Source organism: Vicia villosa, linkage group LG7, assembly GCF_029867415.1.
Source record: "Vicia villosa cultivar HV-30 ecotype Madison, WI linkage group LG7, Vvil1.0, whole genome shotgun sequence".
Taxonomy (NCBI): domain Eukaryota; kingdom Viridiplantae; phylum Streptophyta; class Magnoliopsida; order Fabales; family Fabaceae; genus Vicia; species Vicia villosa.
In genome coordinates, this window is record NC_081186.1 from 111,074,762 (window position 1) to 111,096,798 (window position 22,037).

Sequence of the window (22,037 nt, forward strand, 5' to 3'; positions counted from 1 at the left end):
GATGAAAATAGATTTAAACCTAGAAATTAAGTTTAAAATATGTACAAAATATTTGTCAATTAATTTTAAAACAAAACTAATTTTTTTGGAATTTTTGAAATTTGATTTGAAATTGATTTAAGTTAATTAAAACATAATTATGCAAATAATTATACAAATAATTAAAACTTAAAGATAAAATTATTCAAAATACGTACAAAATTAGTTTATAATATATAAACAATATTTAACATAAAGAACAATTTTTTTTATGATTTTTGATTGGTTAGAATAATTAAAAAGCAAATATATAAATATATACTAATTAATTATGTAAAATATTAAAATTTTGAAGAAAAATAAAATATTTTTATTTCAGAAAATAATATATTATTTTAGAAGTCTAAAAATATTTTTTGTGTATTTTTTGGATTTTTAAAACTATTTTTAATTAATTTAACAAAGAAATTAAATAAAATAGAAAATAAAATAGAAAATAAAAGGATACTGATCCTGTGTGGTAATCAGTGAGGGAGCATGGTGTGCATGCGTGATCTGGATCATTGGATGATTCATTAAATGAAATCAGAGGGTCCAGAAATTGAGGCACGTGGTAGAAGATAGACCTGCAAGGCACAGAATCAGAGAGAATTTAAAAAAAGTACGCGCGCTGACTGTCCAATGAGGTGGAGACACCTCATCGTCTTCAACCTTCAGACAAGGGCTTTTACAGCGCTTTTATGAAACAAGCGCTGTAGTTGATGAACCTCAAACCTGCAAAATTACGAATAGGGTCAAACAAGCATAGAAATCAGGCGCGATGGTACCATTGGATTCGTCTTGTTCCACTGAATGTAACCCTGCCCTTAATTTGTTTTAATTTTGGCCCTAATGAAGAACCCTAATTTTGAGCTAAGTAAACCCTAAAATGGTATATGCTACGAACGTCCATTAAAATCCAATTAAAGCTCCAGAAACGACCAGAGCTTCAAACCAAACACAATTATGCATCTACATCTTGTTAAATGTGCGTGAGTTATGAGATATAAGTTGGTTTTAGTTTGAACAAACCGTGGCTTTATATAGCTCGATTCAGTGAAGTTTATGAGTTGGAAATGATTGGAATTGATTCAGTGTAGCTCAGAGATGATGTTTGAATGTTTATTTTATATTGAAATGGACTAAAACTTAAAATTCGAATTTCAAGTTTCTTTGAAAATTACAAGTGGTTACAAGTATGCTATATGCTTAGGGATGCTTCTGAACTCGTCTCCCTTTGTTTGCTGAACTATGATAGCTTATTTATAAGCTATGTGTGCTTAGAATTGAAGCTAACTTGCAGCTAGTTGCCTTTGTTGAAAACTTGGTTTTTAAATATTAAAAACCTTGAATTTTTGACCAAGTCTTGACTCCATTCAATGCCCTTGCCTTGTGCACCAATCCTCTGCAGAAAATTGAAGGTTCCTTGGGTGAGTCATGCTTGATTTGTAAGCTACCATTTATCCATGCATTTTCCTTTTAATTTTAATCTTAAAGTAAGATAAAATCATGCCAAAAATGGATAAAAATGATATGGGCTTAGTCTTGGTCATGGGAGGCCCATAGTAACATGGAAATGATGTTTGAATGCTGAAAACTTGGCCCCATTTGGAAAAAATACCATTTTGAACAATGTTGGTTTCATGCATTTTCCAAAATTTAGCCAACTTCAACAAGGTGTAAATCCTTCAATTTTTGTCATATGAAGGAGATCTTGCACTTTTTGGAAACCTCAAAGAGTCCTCTAACCAATTCCTTTGGTCTCATGTCAAAATGATTTTTGAAGCTCCTTGTGTGTCCTTTTGAAAAAAGTGTCTTTTTGTTGACTTTGAAAATGACCTGTAATGTCTTTGATCATATTTTTCAAATGGTGAATCCAATGACCATGGGATCAATGGCATTTGAAAGATAATTGAATTTCCTTCAAAACAAGCTTTGGTTTGAATTTTTTGGATGAAGGATGAGAGAGTTATGATCAGTCAAAGTTGAGTTGACTTTTCAGGCAAAAACCCTAATTTTGAATCTTAGGGTTTTGTTGATTTTTGATCTTTCCTTGATGAATTATGATCATCCAATGATCAAATGATGAATCCTTTGACAAAATATGGACTTTGACAAAAAATTTCATTTTTGACTGTCTGTTGACTTTTTGGTCAAACGGGTCGTCTGTTGACTGTTTGAGCTGCTGACGGTGCGTCTGAGTGAATTGAAGTTTGAAAATTTGTATGATGGTACTTTGAGATATATGGATGTGTATGAAATCCATTTGAGCTCTCAAAAACTTGTTGCTCCTGTAAAAACAAGAAAAACCCTGATTAGGGACTGTTTGTGTAGGAGATAGTTAAGCGTACCTGATTTTTGTGCAGTGCTGAGTTTCTGCTAATCGCGTGATATTCAGAAGACTTCTAACACAAAAATCTTGGAAATTTGAATTGTGAAAGATTGATTTGATTGATGGTACAAAACACTGAGAATTGTACTGCCAGCAGTTTGGCTGTCAATTGACTGTTCAGGTATTGACGTAGCAGTTAGAGTGAAAAATCAACAGTCAAAGTTAATTTTCTTTTTTTGTTGTTTTTGTTTTTGTTTTATGTGAAAAATGAAAGTTTATTTACATGACTTGTTAGAAAAACACAGACATAATAAATAACTAATATTTACGGTATGCGGGCAAAATTACCGATAATAACCCTGAAAATCATTTAATGCACAGAAATAGGAATATTTGACTGGCAGAAAGCACACAAAATATTATCTTAGTAATTAAGCAATATTATGACAAATAGTACAACATTTAATACTGACAGTACAAATATCACATACTATATTGAACAGTACGACGAATAAACGGTACATTTAAGAAATAAGAAATACGGCAAATTTTAAGAATGACGGTTGATAACCCATGCTATGAACAATAACATGTAGATGATTGGGAGCATAACCATTGCAGGTCCACACTCCTCAGGACTGTGCAGGCAGAAGAAAGTCATGATCACCGTAGCAATGGTGATGACTGTAAGAGACAGTGTCTCTATCCATTTTGCCATTCTTGTTAGGGAAGAAGAGAAAATGGATTATGAAGTGGAAATTTGAGAAATGAATTGGAATTTGATGTGAGATTTTATGGAAGGAAATGAGAGGTATTTATAGAATGGAAAGAAGGAAAGAGACGTTGGGGAATGATGTGATTCCGTACAAAAGGAAAATTTGAGTGGAAGTAAGATTTGAAAGAAAGTGTATGATAGTGTTGGAAAAAGAGAGATTTGATTTTTGAAAAAGAGATTTGAAAAGATTTTTGCAAATAATGGAATATAGTACAAAAATTAGTGGGAAACAAAAGATAATAATAATCTACTTGTTACCAGTACAGTCTGAGTTTCCTGATTCTGCGCCTGCAAAAAGATTTAACTCTGTACCAATTGTGTCAGTACTATTTATCTGTAAATAAATAAATAGCATGTGTGAAGTAATAAACAGTATTTGGCGTTTGCGTAAGAATAAATTCAACTGCAGGCCAAATTACTGTATAAGAAAAATTCTAAAAACTAAGTGTTTCATATGTTAGGATATTTGTTGAAATAATCCATAATTATATGAGACTCTTAATTTTCAGATTGGAGTTTTCTTGAAAAATATGTGGGCAAATTTTGGGGTATAACAGTTAGCAACAGAAAGAATTTGCACAGGGTACAACTAATGATTGAAAGTTATCCCGACAGACAAAATTACTCCAAGGAAGCCATGTCTCTTACGTATACAAGGGGCATGACATGTTTCGTCCAATCAATCTGGGGCAATCAAGTCAAGATTCTGAGAATCTCTCATGGATGCTCGAACAATCAGGGGCATGCATCCAAGCATATCTAAAGCTACTCCCCAATCAACGTGAGACATTGTCATGAGCCTATGATTACTGGGGGCATATCGCCCATAGTAAACATCTCATAAAGTCCTCGCGAGGCGAATCTTTCCAAAGTTCCTGCTAACTGGGGCAAATCTATGCAAGTCCAAATTTAACATCTTGATCAATACTCAGTGGCGTGTCCTGAATCAAGTAGTAAGTTACTATGATACTGGGGGCAACTTTCCAGACACCCACATCTCCCCACAAAGCCACGTTCGTAAGATCATATCCCCACAGAGTAATTCTCAAGAAGATATCTTCAAACATATTCGTCTCAACAAAGACATGACTCCCCAACAGAGTTTACATCTTCCACATTACCGGTCATCCAATATGTTGCTCTTCTCCAACATGGTTTATCTCTAAAATCAAGGTGCATCAAACTACTAATCATCCCCAAGCAGAAACCATAAATCACCAGCTGAGCATCTTCAAGACAAGATCCGACAATAAAATCACAAAGATATAGAGATTTACTTTCTCAATCAGGACAACATAAATCATATTCGCATATCATATGTCATAAACATATTCATACATTGCATACATCACTTCATGCAAGTTTCTCATTTATTTTGAGAATCCCATTCATTACATGCATCATGACATTGCATACTTTGTTTTCAGGTTCCGCCTCGACAATCATTCCTCTCAGATATAATCGAGTTGGAGATTCATTCTGACAAGCCTTTTTACATTCCAAAACTTCGTCAAATAACTCATCAACCCTAACAAACAAACATTCTCTATCAGATATGGTCTAATATACGACCCGTTCCGGTATTCTTAATCAGATATGGTCTAATATACGACCCGTTCCGGTATTTTTAGTCAGATATGGTTTAATGTATGACTCGTTCTGGCATTATCAATCAGATATGGTCTAATATACGACCCGTTCCGGTATTTTTAGTCAGATATGGTTTAATGTATGACTCGTTCTGGCATTATCAATCAGATATGGTCTAATATACGACCCGTTCCGGTATTTTTAGTCAGATATGGTTTAATGTATGACTCGTTCTGGCATTATCCATCAGATATGGTTTAATGTATGACTCGTTCTGGTATTCACCTTCAGATATGGTTTAATGAATAACTCGTTCTGATATCCCTCCTCAGATATGGTCTAATGTACGACTCGTTCTGCTATTTCTCTTCAGACATGGTCTAATGCATGGCTCGTTTGATATTCCTCTTTAGATATGGTCTAAATGTATGACCCGTTTCTCTCATCACGAACAACGCTAACACGATCAATCTCTAACAAATACTTCTCAAACACTCCAAACCGAATCTAATGCATGATTTGCTGGATGGCATCTTTAAGCCCATCTCCGACAAAAGTCCCTACTTCAGCTAGGGCAAATTTCTTGGTATTCTAGTGTTCAATCACCTTCCACCTTCAGATACCGACTGGCATACAAACCACTCTACATCTTCAGGTTTAAGATAATTGAACAGGGGCAGCTGTCATACCCCAAAATTTGCCCACACATCTTCTCCTATTCAAGTTCAAATCAAAACACAAAGCTCCTAGATATACTCTCTTATACAAAAGCCTAAAACTCAAAACATTTCTAATGGGCTCGCACTTTTTTTGTTCTACCCTTATTATAGGCCCATCCACGTGATAAAAACAAAGACCTTTCATTTTTCATAATTTTTATCAATTATTTATGATTTTAATTCATTTAAATCATGAATTAATTGCATAAAATATGAAAAATAATCAAAGATTTGTTTTTCCTCCCAATTTCAATCATCATTAATCATCAAAATATTCACTAATTACTAAAAAATTCGTGCAAGGGTTAAATGGTGGAAAAATATTGAGTTTGGCCCTAATTAGAAATATTTCATTCAAGATCCAATCAAATTTTCAAAAGATTGATTCACAAGGATTTTTCTCAAGTTTGTTGACCTAATGGATTCAGATATATAAGCAGAACAAACATCAAACCCTAGGGACGAAAAAATTGGCAGCCAAGAGCATCAAAACCGGAGTTCAAAATTCGTACAAAATTCAAACTCCAATTCTTGGCTACAAGGTGATTCAAGGCTCTTTGTGGATCTCAATCCATTCCTGGACCTCCAAGGAATCTTTCCCGATCGTTTTCAAGCGTTGCAGCCTCAAGAACATCACACAAAGACTCACGGTTTGCCCGATTTCAAACTCTCTCGATTTCAATTATTTGCGCATTCATATCACAATTCAATTGCATATTCGTGTTTAAATTGTTGTGTTCATCGTTTCTGGAAAGTTATACGCATTATTGTGTTGTTTCGGACGAGATGCCATAATTAGGTTTTTCGAAGCTTTTTAGGGCTTTCTTATACAGGTAATATTTGGGCAAATCAAGACCATGGTTAGATTCGTGAGGATCATACGAACATGATGGTGCCCTCGCGAAAAATTTATATCTACTCTAGGTAGTATTCACTGTTTTTCGCAGGTATAAAAGACTGGAGCTTTTACAGCGCTTTGGTAATATGGGCTGTAAAAGGTGAATTGCAGAAAATCTGTGGGGAAGATGACTGCGTGGCGCAGTCTGATTGGCCCATTCAAACGAGCCAGCGCGCGAAAGTGGAGAGAAACAGCCTCGGATCCAGCGCATCATGACTCACCAGCTTATCGTGCTCCCTCCTCGCTCCAGCCATCAGATCATGGCGCCGTCTCATCCAACGCATCTGAAGCTACCAGTCTACCATGCTCCACGCGCGCGCGTCCCACAGGATCAGAAGTTAAGTTTTTTCAATTTTTTTTTTATATTTTATTACATAGCCTTTTATTTTATCTAATTTTTTGTGTTAGTATTATATGTATACTATTTTCTTTTAATAAATTTGTTCTATATATAGAAACTCTATAAAATTTTTGTAAAAATGATTTTTAATACTTTTTATATGTAGATATTATTATTAAAAAATAGATTTAGGTTAATTTATTAATAAAAATGTTATTTCAAAATTCCATGTTTATTTTATTTAAATTCCAAAAATTCCATAAAATTATTTTTACACTCGATTTAATTATCCCGATTTAATTAATTAGGTCGTGAGACCAATAATTAATTAAATCTTTTGTATTTTCTTATTTTAATTTTGTGCCCTAATCAGGGTTTATGAAGAGCATGCCTTGCACTGATTTATTTCCTTTCTGTGTCTTTTTCAGGGTTAACCCTGAGATCTCTCCCGACTACTAACCATATCAGATCAAATACAAAGCTAAGTACCCTCGCCTATTTAATTATTGTTTTGTTATTTTTATTTATTCTTTATTTTAGGGTTAATCCCTTTGCCCTCGAATCTGATAATACACTCACGCCTTATTTGTTTCTTTGCTCATTCTTAATGGTCAGAGTCAATGCTTCTGGCAAACCCTTGCCCTCAACCCTGTCAGGCAAATGCCAAGCTAAGTACCTTCTCCCTGTTCTATTTTTAATTTATTATCCTATTTTCTTTTAGGGTTAATCCCTTTGCCCTCGAATTTGATAATGCACTCACTATATGTTTTCTGTCTTGTCTTTTTCCTTTTCAGGGTTTAGCAATTGCCAAAGCTACGTCATTGGTAACCCTAAACCTCATTTTATTTTATGCCTTTTATTATTATTACTTGTGTCAAGCCCTGATAAGGGATCCGCTGGTTACAATTTCCCGCCCCCTTTATTGCTTTATATTACTGCGTGGTTAGTAATCTTAGGGAGTGCAAGCCTTAAACTGAATTAGAATAACTAATTAAAAGATAAATATCTGAATATAATCACGTGATTGTTGCACACACGCACCCTTTGGGTAACCTCTCTGTTGCCTTGTTGCCTTGTTGCCTGTTGCCTCGTGTTTTTGCAGAATAAGCCATGTCCCTCGAATACGAGGATACCTCAGCCTGTTGCCTCGATAATTAAAAGGTCATACGACCCTAAATGATGCTGCCTTCGATACACAAAAATGGCCTCGACCCTCGGAAGTTGCTTACGGAAAAAGGCTGAGGTATCTTCTGGCTGCCTACGAAATGGCTTATTCTGATCCTTGCCTTAGACTACCTGCCCTTCTATGGCATGGGACAGTCTTATGGCAAAGGATGCTTCGATGACCCTTCAACCTCCAAACGAAAGACTTCCTGCCCTCTTATGGCAAGGATAGATCCTTTCATTCTGAAAGGCTAAAAAGAGACCTATTATCTGAGTTTAAGGTAATTGCCCCTAATTGCCTTGCAATGCTCAAATCTTTTTATTATATTCTTTCTCATAATTTTTCAAAAGGGCAATGCTTATTCACAAGCTAAAGTCCCTATCTCTTTCATCTACATTTTCTAAACAAACGAGCAAGCAAAGCAATTAAGAGCCCATGGAAAACCATGGATGCAAAGGGTGCCTTATACCTTCCCTTTGCATAAATTACCCCCCGAACTCAGATTTCTTAAAAGGTTTTTTTCTGTTTCTTTTTGCCTTTCCGAATATGGTTTGGATAAAATAAAAGTCGGGGGCGACTCTTGCTTACCGCAACATTTTCGATTATAAAAAAGTCAGTTCACCGTATTACAGAACCGGCGACTCTGCTGGGGAAAAATTTCGATAAAAGAGGGGTTACCTTAAAAGTTTAGGATTCATTTAAATGTCTTCTATTGTTTGCTTTGTTTGATTTAATTTTGCAGGGCTGTTTTGGGTATTCTGTTGTGTGAAAGATCCTAACCCGGATCTGAGTACCTTAGGTATGTGGCATGAGATCAGGGAGACTGTACGACATGTATCGTTATGGTTGAACTGGTGGCCACCGTTAGTGCGACGCTTTGGTTTGTCCTGATGGCCCTTGAATTTGATCGAGGAGACATTTGGCTACCGCGTGGTGTCATGAGCACTAATTCGCCTTTAGAACCTTAGTTGAACTTGACTTTGGCTTATAAGAAGTAGCGAGATGGCTGGCTTCGGATTCCTGACTGAAGCCGGTTGATACTCGATGCTACACTCATTGAGATTGGACTCAAGGGATGCTTTTGGCTGGCCGATTGAGTGCTATGTTGAGACAATGCCCACGAGAAAGATCAGGGATATGAGCACCATAGAACCTGGTTACTTTTTAGGACAGGATGAACCAACTAAACGAAAGGAAGAAGGGTACATACCTCTGGACCACGTGCAAGCCTAACCATAAGGCAAAACTGTGTGACTTGTGTGACTTGCGTGACTTGTTGGTGTTTGCTACTAACCTTCGTTTCCTTGCAGGTTTTGTTAAAAGGACTTGTTTGTCCTTACTACCCCACACTATGCCTAATGAACCGCATTCGCATAACATCCATGACATCATGACATCATAAGCATAACATGATTTAACTAACCCTTTCAAGGATCTTAGGAATTTAGGGCGCACAATTTCAGGTGCTCTTATCAAAGACTGATCTCCCATCAAGGGGCAAGAGGATTTATTTCCCTCTGGCCACGTACCTTCCAATTCAAAGACACAGTACCAATCAAGGGGCAAGAGGATTTATTTTCCTCTAGCCATGCATGTTCAAATTCAGAAGTATCCCGAATCAGAGGCGATGACCCACTCGATATGGTGAGCTTGATTCTCAAAGAAGGATGTTCAAAGACAAAATTTAGAATCCTTCAAACAAAGACGTGACCAACTCATTTTCTAATGCTGCTAACTAGATTCCTAAAGATCCTTGAAAACATTTCATTTGCATTCATAACATCGCATAACAGGTTTCCTATGATGGATTTCTCATCCTTCCTCGCTGTTTATTTCAGCATCATGAATCTCGAACAATCAGTTAAGGATCTCCAAGCTCAAAACACTGAGTTCCAAGCCTTGATTCTGAATTTGTCCAAGGGGCAAGAAGAGCTGAAAGCCATGCTGACTAAAAAGAAGAAAAAGAAGGGTAAGAAGACTCAGGTGAAAAAGCTTAGACCAATCTTGCAACTCAGGGATGCTGAACCCTTTGAAGATAGTGATGAGGATGAGCAAGATGATGATGTTAGTATCAAAACTGATGCAAAAAGTAACCATGATTCTGCCAAACCCTCTGAAGAAGAAGAGGACTATCACCATGAGGATGAACATCCTGATGACAAATACAAGATGTTAGAAGAGCGTCTGAGAAGTGTGGAAATTCAGAAGGTACCTGGGCTGGATTTTGAAGAGCTTGGACTTGTGCCTGGGGTCGTTATTCCTCCAAAATTCAAAACTCCCGCCTTTGCTAAGTATGATGGAGTCTCTTGTCCTAAACTACACTTGAGGTCTTATGTAAGGAAGATTCAACCTCACACTGCTGATAAGAGGCTCTGGATCCATTTCTTTCAAGAAAGCTTATCTGGAACTCAACTCGAATGGTACTATCAACTGGAAAGTACCAACATCCATACCTGGGAGGATTTAGTTGTTGCCTTCTATAAGCAATACCAATATAATTCCGATCTCGCACCAACTCGCATGCAACTACAAAGCATGTCTATGGGACCTAAGGAAAGTTTCAAGGAGTATGCTCAGAAATGGAGAGATCTAGCTGGAAGAGTCAAACCTTCCTTGGCCGACAGAGAGATGGTAGATATGTTCATGAATACACTGACTGGCCCCTTCTATAGTCATTTGCTGGGAAGTTCGTCATCTGGATTCACTGACCTCATACTGACTGGGGAACGTGTTGAAAGCGGTATTCGAAGCGGTAAAATTCAAGCGGCTACGTATGCTAATACCTCAAAGAAAGCGCACAATGAGAGGAATGAATCTAATACTGTGGGGACGGTCCTAGCCTCCAATCAAGTGCCGACACAACAAAGGGGCAACCAACGTAAACAAGGTGCATCTAAAAGGCAATTCACAAAGATCAACATAACTTTGGCCGAAGCGTTACAACAGTTGCTTAAAGCAGGGTTGATTACTTTAAAGGATCCTCCTCTGAAGCCCAACACCTTATCTCATCAGTATAATCCTAATGCAAGATGCGCTTATCACTCTGATAGTATTGGACATGACACAGAGAATTGTTGGCCGTTGAAGAACAAGATCCAAGATATGATCGACGCTGGTGAAATTGAGTTCGACCATCCTGCAACTCCTAATGTGATCACTGCTCCCATGCCTAATCACAACAAGATTGCTAATACTATGGGTGGCTAGAAGGATGAACGTTTTAGATCATTAGATTTACTTTTGTTTGCAATTTCTATTCTGTTTGTTTAAACATTCGACTTATGATAGACATTATCTGTTTTAATAATTATCATCAGTGCATTGCATATGTTTATCTTGAATACATTATTTCGTTACCACTCATTTCAAATCACGTATTTACTTTGCATATGTTTTGTGTTTATTCAACTCCTGCTAAGCTGTAAGCCTTTTGAGGGAGGATGACGAAAACAATACCGCAACCTCATACAATATGCTTTTGAACGGACTATGTTGACGATGTACAGGCATTGTTTCAATTCCTAAACAGTGGAGATATAAGGATGTTAATCCCTCGTCAACCCCTTTGAGCCTAAGAAGTAGAAGTTTCTTCCTTGTACTAATTAAAATCATTGATTATAACCTGGGGCAGGGTAGTTCTCAGTTAATTTGGCTGTGCATTCTATTTTAAGAGAATCATTCAATACACCTTTCGATAAAGGCTTCAATCACAAGCGTTCAACCATACACATCAAAGAAGTGTTGGAGATGTCAATCAAAAGACAATGATGGTTCATCAATCATTAAACAAGACAGTCAATATCTTCAAAAGAAAAAATGAAAAATATATATATACAAAGAAAAGCCTGCTAAGTCAAAAATCAAAAGACGACTTAGGCAAAATCAAGGCATCCCGCTGACTGTAATCTCAGAAATAAAAAGTTCAGGCAAAAGTTAGGGATATCAAAAAGATGAAAAAAGAGAAGTCAATATACAACACAATGTTGTGACTACCAAAGGAAGAAGCGACTGCCATCTCAAAAGCTTTCCTTGCTTGTGAACCATCATCATTATCAAAGGTGCAAATCCAAAAGTCTCTTAGAACCTGAATGCACAAGTTGAATTAACTGAGCTTAGGATCGAAGATCATCACGAAGAGGGGTGGGTACAATCAATTTTTGAGCCTTTATCCTTCGTTTCTTAAACCGTGAACCAAGCCACGTTACAACCCTTAAAAGTCCTAACTGAAGCATGGTTAGTTCGAAAGCATACTGTCACAAAAAAGGTATCCTGACTCCTTAAGGTTTACCACAAATGCTGAGTTGACACTTCGTTTTTTTACAAACATCACGTTTTTATAAACATCATGCTTTTACATATCCAATTTTAATGTTTTTCAACAAACTCAAGACAAACGTATGCAGTGCATCTCATGAATACATTATTAAACATATTCTGCTACATAATTTCAAATGTTAGCAACAGAAAGAATTTGCACAGGGTACAACTAATGATTGAAAGTTATCCCGACAGACAAAATTACTCCAAGGAAGCCATGTCTCTTACGTATACAAGGGGCATGACATGTTTCGTCCAATCAATCTGGGGCAATCAAGTCAAGATTCTGAGAATCTCTCATGGATGCTCGAACAATCAGGGGCATGCATCCAAGCATATCTAAAGCTACTCCCCAATCAACGTGAGACATTGTCATGAGCCTATGATTACTGGGGGCATATCGCCCATAGTAAACATCTCATAAAGTCCTCGCGAGGCGAATCTTTCCAAAGTTCCTGCTAACTGGGGCAAATCTATGCAAGTCCAAATTTAACATCTTGATCAATACTCAGTGGCGTGTCCTGAATCAAGTAGTAAGTTACTATGATACTGGGGGCAACTTTCCAGACACCCACATCTCCCCACAAAGCCACGTTCGTAAGATCATATCCCCACAGAGTAATTCTCAAGAAGATATCTTCAAACATATTCGTCTCAACAAAGACATGACTCCCCAACAGAGTTTACATCTTCCACATTACCGGTCATCCAATATGTTGCTCTTCTCCAACATGGTTTATCTCTAAAATCAAGGTGCATCAAACTACTAATCATCCCCAAGCAGAAACCATAAATCACCAGCTGAGCATCTTCAAGACAAGATCCGACAATAAAATCACAAAGATATAGAGATTTACTTTCTCAATCAGGACAACATAAATCATATTCGCATATCATATGTCATAAACATATTCATACATTGCATACATCACTTCATGCAAGTTTCTCATTTATTTTGAGAATCCCATTCATTACATGCATCATGACATTGCATACTTTGTTTTCAGGTTCCGCCTCGACAATCATTCCTCTCAGATATAATCGAGTTGGAGATTCATTCTGACAAGCCTTTTTACATTCCAAAACTTCGTCAAATAACTCATCAACCCTAACAAACAAACATTCTCTATCAGATATGGTCTAATATACGACCCGTTCCGGTATTCTTAATCAGATATGGTCTAATATACGACCCGTTCCGGTATTTTTAGTCAGATATGGTTTAATGTATGACTCGTTCTGGCATTATCAATCAGATATGGTCTAATATACGACCCGTTCCGGTATTTTTAGTCAGATATGGTTTAATGTATGACTCGTTCTGGCATTATCAATCAGATATGGTCTAATATACGACCCGTTCCGGTATTTTTAGTCAGATATGGTTTAATGTATGACTCGTTCTGGCATTATCCATCAGATATGGTTTAATGTATGACTCGTTCTGGTATTCACCTTCAGATATGGTTTAATGAATAACTCGTTCTGATATCCCTCCTCAGATATGGTCTAATGTACGACTCGTTCTGCTATTTCTCTTCAGACATGGTCTAATGCATGGCTCGTTTGATATTCCTCTTTAGATATGGTCTAAATGTATGACCCGTTTCTCTCATCACGAACAACGCTAACACGATCAATCTCTAACAAATACTTCTCAAACACTCCAAACCGAATCTAATGCATGATTTGCTGGATGGCATCTTTAAGCCCATCTCCGACAAAAGTCCCTACTTCAGCTAGGGCAAATTTCTTGGTATTCTAGTGTTCAATCACCTTCCACCTTCAGATACCGACTGGCATACAAACCACTCTACATCTTCAGGTTTAAGATAATTGAACAGGGGCAGCTGTCATACCCCAAAATTTGCCCACACATCTTCTCCTATTCAAGTTCAAATCAAAACACAAAGCTCCTAGATATACTCTCTTATACAAAAGCCTAAAACTCAAAACATTTCTAATGGGCTCGCACTTTTTTTGTTCTACCCTTATTATAGGCCCATCCACGTGATAAAAACAAAGACCTTTCATTTTTCATAATTTTTATCAATTATTTATGATTTTAATTCATTTAAATCATGAATTAATTGCATAAAATATGAAAAATAATCAAAGATTTGTTTTTCCTCCCAATTTCAATCATCATTAATCATCAAAATATTCACTAATTACTAAAAAATTCGTGCAAGGGTTAAATGGTGGAAAAATATTGAGTTTGGCCCTAATTAGAAATATTTCATTCAAGATCCAATCAAATTTTCAAAAGATTGATTCACAAGGATTTTTCTCAAGTTTGTTGACCTAATGGATTCAGATATATAAGCAGAACAAACATCAAACCCTAGGGACGAAAAAATTGGCAGCCAAGAGCATCAAAACCGGAGTTCAAAATTCGTACAAAATTCAAACTCCAATTCTTGGCTACAAGGTGATTCAAGGCCCTTTGTGGATCTCAATCCATTCCTGGACCTCCAAGGAATCTTTCCCGATCGTTTTCAAGCGTTGCAGCCTCAAGAACATCACACAAAGACTCACGGTTTGCCCGATTTCAAACTCTCTCGATTTCAATTATTTGCGCATTCATATCACAATTCAATTGTATATTCGTGTTTAAATTGTTGTGTTCATCGTTTCTGGAAAGTTATACGCATTATTGTGTTGTTTCGGACGAGATGCCATAATTAGGTTTTTCGAAGCTTTTTAGGGCTTTCTTATACAGGTAATATTTGGGCAAATCAAGACCATGGTTAGATTCGTGAGGATCATACGAACATGATGGTGCCCTCGCGAAAAATTTATATCTACTCTAGGTAGTATTCACTGTTTTTCGCAGGTATAAAAGACTGGAGCTTTTACAGCGCTTTGGTAATATGGGCTGTAAAAGGTGAATTGCAGAAAATCTGTGGGGAAGATGACTGCGTGGCGCAGTCTGATTGGCCCATTCAAACGAGCCAGCGCGCGAAAGTGGAGAGAAACAGCCTCGGATCCAGCGCATCATGACTCACCAGCTTATCGTGCTCCCTCCTCGCTCCAGCCATCAGATCATGGCGCCGTCTCATCCAACGCATCTGAAGCTACCAGTCTACCATGCTCCACGCGCGCGCGTCCCACAGGATCAGAAGTTAAGTTTTTTCAATTTTTTTTTATATTTTATTACATAGCCTTTTATTTTATCTAATTTTTTGTGTTAGTATTATATGTATACTATTTTCTTTTAATAAATTTGTTCTATATATAGAAACTCTATAAAATTTTTGTAAAAATGATTTTTAATACTTTTTATATGTAGATATTATTATTAAAAAATAGATTTAGGTTAATTTATTAATAAAAATGTTATTTCAAAATTCCATGTTTATTTTATTTAAATTCCAAAAATTCCATAAAATTATTTTTACACTCGATTTAATTATCCCGATTTAATTAATTAGGTCGTGAGACCAATAATTAATTAAATCTTTTGTATTTTCTTATTTTAATTTTGTGCCCTAATCAGGGTTTATGAAGAGCATGCCTTGCACTGATTTATTTCCTTTCTGTGTCTTTTTCAGGGTTAACCCTGAGATCTCTCCCGACTACTAACCATATCAGATCAAATACAAAGCTAAGTACCCTCGCCTATTTAATTATTGTTTTGTTATTTTTATTTATTCTTTATTTTAGGGTTAATCCCTTTGCCCTCGAATCTGATAATACACTCACGCCTTATTTGTTTCTTTGCTCATTCTTAATGGTCAGAGTCAATGCTTCTGGCAAACCCTTGCCCTCAACCCTGTCAGGCAAATGCCAAGCTAAGTACCTTCTCCCTGTTCTATTTTTAATTTATTATCCTATTTTCTTTTAGGGTTAATCCCTTTGCCCTCGAATTTGATAATGCACTCACTATATGTTTTCTGTCTTGTCTTTTTCCTTTTCAGGGTTTAGCAATTGCCAAAGCTACGTCATTGGTAACCCTAAACCTCATTTTATTTTATGCCTTTTATTATTATTACTTGTGTCAAGCCCTGATAAGGGATCCGCTGGTTACAATTTCCCGCCCCCTTTATTGCTTTATATTACTGCGTGGTTAGTAATCTTAGGGAGTGCAAGCCTTAAACTGAATTAGAATAACTAATTAAAAGATAAATATCTGAATATAATCACGTGATTGTTGCACACACGCACCCTTTGGGTAACCTCTCTGTTGCCTTGTTGCCTTGTTGCCTGTTGCCTCGTGTTTTTGCAGAATAAGCCATGTCCCTCGAATACGAGGATACCTCAGCCTGTTGCCTCGATAATTAAAAGGTCATACGACCCTAAATGATGCTGCCTTCGATACACAAAAATGGCCTCGACCCTCGGAAGTTGCTTACGGAAAAAGGCTGAGGTATCTTCTGGCTGCCTACGAAATGGCTTATTCTGATCCTTGCCTTAGACTACCTGCCCTTCTATGGCATGGGACAGTCTTATGGCAAAGGATGCTTCGATGACCCTTCAACCTCCAAACGAAAGACTTCCTGCCCTCTTATGGCAAGGATAGATCCTTTCATTCTGAAAGGCTAAAAAGAGACCTATTATCTGAGTTTAAGGTAATTGCCCCTAATTGCCTTGCAATGCTCAAATCTTTTTATTATATTCTTTCTCATAATTTTTCAAAAGGGCAACGCTTATTCACAAGCTAAAGTCCCTATCTCTTTCATCTACATTTTCTAAACAAACGAGCAAGCAAAGCAATTAAGAGCCCATGGAAAACCATGGATGCAAAGGGTGCCTTATACCTTCCCTTTGCATAAATTACCCCCCGAACTCAGATTTCTTAAAAGGTTTTTTTCTGTTTCTTTTTGCCTTTCCGAATATGGTTTGGATAAAATAAAAGTCGGTGGCGACTCTTGCTTACCGCAACATTTTCGATTATAAAAAAGTCAGTTCACCGTATTACACAAGGTTCTGTTCTTTATCACTAAACACCATTTTTTTGTGGTGTTCTGGGACAAGAGAAATCATATGATATGCCATAGGAATAAAAAATACTCTCAAAGTCTTTATTCTCTAATTCTTCACCATGATCACTTCTGACTTTGACTATTTTTCAACTATTTCCATTTTGCACTTGAGAACAAAAGGTGTCAAATACAGAATGTGACCCATCCTTGTGTTTTAAGAATTTTACCCATGTCCATCTATTGTAATCATCAATGATGAATAGTCCATATTTTTTTCCATTGATAGAAGCATTTTTCATTGGTCCAAACAAATCAATGTGAAGAAGTTTTAATGTCCTAGAAGTAGAAACAACCTTTTTTATCTTTTAAAGGGGTTTTTGTAAACTTGCCTTTTTGACATGCTTCACAAAGATCATCCGAAGAGAACTTTAGATTGGGAGAGCCTCTGACTAATCCAAGTTTATTTAGTTGAGATGTCTTTCTCATACTAATATGACCCATACGTCTATGCCAGACCCATTGCTCTTCGTTAATAGACATAAGACATTTTACATTCTGATTTTTCAAATCATATAACCTTATTTTGTAAATGTTATTCTTCCTCTTACCATTGAACACGACTGAGCCATCTTTCTGACTTACAAATTTACAAGACGTTTGATTGAAAATAACGTCATAACCATTGTCACTAAGTTGGCTGATTGACAATAAGTTATGCATTAGACCTTCAACTAAAAGAACATTATTAATAGAAGGAAGCTCACCATTACCTACGGTTCTAGAGACAATAATTTTTCCTTTCAGATTGCTTCACAAACCAACGAAGCCTCTAGAATTAAATTCCAAATCTTGGAACATACGCCTTTCTATCGTCATGTGTCACGAGCAGCCACTGTCCAGGTACCATGGCTGGTGTTTTAGTGGAGCCCTCAAGGATATCTGCAACATATATAATCTCATCATTAGGTACCCACTTTCTAGGTCCTTTCTTGTTAGTAGTTCTAGAGGTTTTGACACATTTGGACTCTTGTGCAACTGGATAATCAAGTGGAATTCGTGCATGATATTTAGGCTTATAAGTTTACTTCTGCGTCTGTGGTTGTGATGTAATAGAATCAACACCTTCTTGTTCATAACATTTCAATTCAGTGCCTGCAAGCACGAAATGTTCAGAGAGAGGTTTTGGTATGACAAACAGATTCTCATCAATTTTCTTTGATGGTCCTGAATATCCCAAGCCTCTACTTCCATTTCTACTAACACCATAGATCATTGAAGTCATCTTGTTTCTGTCTATGCTTTTAGATAAGAAATGTTGAAAAGCTCTATCGTATCTGATGATTTCATCAGTAACAGATGCTATAGAAGTAATCTCTTCTTCTAACTTTGAAACTTTACTTTTAAGAGCAAGATTTGATTTTTCTAAAACAAATATTTTTTCGTTTAAATCATGAATGTTTTGCTCATACTTAGTAGAGTCCTCGGAAGTAACTACAAACCTCTTTTTCAGAGTTTGTATTTACCAAGAATAAGATGATATCTTTTCATCATTTCAGATAAACAAGATTCAAGTGTGCGTGAGATAGAAGACAATACCTATTTTTCATCGTCAGAGTTTGACACATCATCTCATGTTGGTTCACATCCTGAGATGACTTCACTTGTGACAGTTTTAGCCATGAGTGCCACATTTGCATGTTCTTCATCAGAATCTTCTTCTTCTAACTCTGAATCATCCCATGTTGCCATGAGACCGTTCTTACCTTTGAACACTTTCTTAGGCTTCTTGTCTTTTTTGAGCTTAGGACATTCATTCTTGTAGTGTCCAAGTTCTTTGCACTCGTAACAAATTACTTATTTTCCAGAAGTTTTCTTCTGACCAGATGTAGATTCAGATCTACCTTTTGTTCTTCTTTGGCCTCTAAACTTACTATATATGTGCTTCCATATCTGACTTATCCTTCTAGATATGAGAAAGAGTTCGTCTTCACTTGGATCTTCTTCAGATCCTTCTGATTCTTCTTATTCAGCTTGAAAAGCCTTTGTCTTTTCAGACCTAGACTTCATAACCATAAATTTTCCTTTTTTACGAGGTTCATCTTCTTGAAGTTCAATCTCATGACTTCTTAAAGAACTTATCAGCTCCTCAAGACTAGTATTTTTCGGATCCTTGGACAACTTCAAGGCAGTGACCATTGGTCTCTATTTCTTAGGCAGACTTCTGATAATTTTCTTGACATGATTTTCAATAGAATACCCTTTGTTCAAAACCTTAAGTCCTGCAACAAGCATTTGGAATCTTGAAAACATAGCTTCCACAAATTCATCATCTTCCATTCTGAAGGCTTCATATTTCAGGATTAGGCAAGAGCCTTTATCTCCTTAACTTAAGCATTGCCTTCATGAGTCATCTTAAGAGAATCAAAGATAGACTTTGCAGTCTCTTTATCAGTGATCTTCTCTTACTCATCGTGGGAAATAGTATATAGAAGAATAAACCTAGCTTTGAAATGATTCTTGTAAGCTTTCTTCATATCATCAGACATTGAACTTCTTGCAATTTTGATACCTTTGTCATTTACTGGACGATTGTAGCCATTGACTACCAGATCCTATAAATCAAAATCAAAAGCCATGAAGTAGGTTTCGATTTATGTCCTTCCAGTAGTCAAATTTTTCTCCATCAAACATAGGAGGTTTTAAGCTATATTGATCTCTATCCTTATTATCAATAACAACAATGTTAACAGAGGGACTAGCCATTGTTTTTCTCACAGTCTGGATCGGTACTGAACACTATTAAGTGCCTGATAAAAATTCAAACTTTTTATCAACTCAAAACTGGAGCTCTGATGCCAACTGAAGGTGTGAAAAACACTAGAAAGGGGGGTTGAATAGGGTTTTTAAAACACAAAACTCTTTACCAAGCTAAACCCCTTTTAAACTTCACTATTGATAATAAGTCTAGAAATGCAAGAAGGAAAGAATAAGGTATGTTTATACTAGTTCACTTGAAAAATATCAAGCTAATTTAGTTCACCCGCCAAGGTGATTTTGCCTTATCAACAAGGTCTTAATCCAATAATCTCAAAATTATTACACTTTGCACAAGCTAATCGTGAGTAACTCACTTACAACTCTAAGACACACTAATATTAGACTTCTTAAGGATTCTAACCAACTGGTCCCTTAAGGAAGAATCAAACTAAAGTTTGAACAAAAAGATTGTTTACAATATAATGCTTCTACACAAGCTAATAGTAAGCAGTAATATGAGAGTTTTTGAAAAAAAGAATAAGGAGCTTATGAACAGTCTTTCAAGAGTGTAAAAGCGTGTAAAATGAGCAACCTTTTCTTCGAGTCTTCGAGCCTATTTATAGCCAAATAAAATAATATTTATGTTAGAGGGTGTTTCTGGAATATCGGGAAAGTTGGCAGCTTGAAATAACGTGGGGAAAAGATAGTACAACACGTCCATCCTTTCATGGTAGTGGAGCGAAACATTTGCTTGTAATGTGTACCATGTACCACATTAACATTATCTTCTATTCTTCTTGGACTTTAGAGGCTTCTGATGAACATGAGTTAGAAGAAAGAAAATAATCTTGGGTTCTTCGCAGCTTCAAGTCTTTAGAGTCTTCATAATTGCGTCTTCAGAATCTTAAGCACTTGGTCTTCAGTACCCTTTATCTTCAGAAACATAAGTCTTTAGGATCTGGACTGTTCCTAAGAACCTTTGTCTTCAGATCTTCAGAACTTGGTTTCTTTGATAGCTTATCAGAGTGACAACTTCATAGCCTTCTGAAGTGGTTTGCTACTGTTCAACAGAACTTGTGTCGCACAGAAGCATAACCTGGTTTCTTCTAATGGTTTAGCAGCGCCTTTCATCAGATCAGAACCTGTTTGTTAAATTCTCAAAAATAACAAACATTAGAGTACCTAAGTTGTTTATATAAAATACTCATTGTTATCATCAAAACTCAGAGGTATTATTGCAAAACCAAATATTGTTCTAACAGATGTTTGAAGTTTTGTTTGAAAATGAATGAATTCCTATCTAGTTCAAATCCCATAATTTCGTTCAATTCTCTTTATGCCCTTTGAATTTTAGCCTAGTACCCCCTTAGGATTTATCTCACCCTTACCTTGACCAAGTTACAACTCGAATAAAAGTTTTTTGACCTTTGTGTGCATGTATTTCAATTGTAGATGTTAGAGTCTTTTCAAGCTTATGGTAGTTCTAATTCTCATGATGTGTTTTGAGTATAAACAGTTAACCTAAACGCTTGAGAGTTAAGAGAAAATTTATCATGTGAGGATATTGTTGCTTATGATGTGCTCTTTGATAATTTGTCCTCTTATATGCTCTAACTGTCACAAAAAGTTACTCACTAACGCCATATTCTTGAAGCTTAGAATTTTGCTTGCCCTTTGTCATCTTGAAAATCTTTGAAATTGCATGTCATGTTTTGTTCTTGTTTTTCTGTTTTGAATTTTGATTTTAGAAATTTGCTCGAAGTGCCAAAGATGAAGTATGGGGAAATTTGATCAGTGTATTTTAATACATTATCTTTTACTTTATGTGTCATACCCCAATTTTTGACCCTAAGATCATACATCATTTGCATTTCAATCATCAATCAAGATCACAACCTTGAGGTATCATTTTTCCTTTGAGGGGAACCATCGAGCATTTCTAGCTTTTTATTTGTTTTATACTAACCCAAATACCAAAAACATTGCTTTATTTCTTTGTAGGCTCTTGTTTTGTAGGTACCAAGCCAAGACATGCAATAAACAAGGCATTTTTCATGTTTTGGACTGATGAAATCGATTTCCCTACTGGGTAAATCGATTTCCCTGCAGCAATCTTCAACAAAATCACATTCTGGACAGCATGAAATCGATTTCCCTCCTGGGTAAATCGATTTCCCTAGTGTATTTTGCGCCAAATTCTC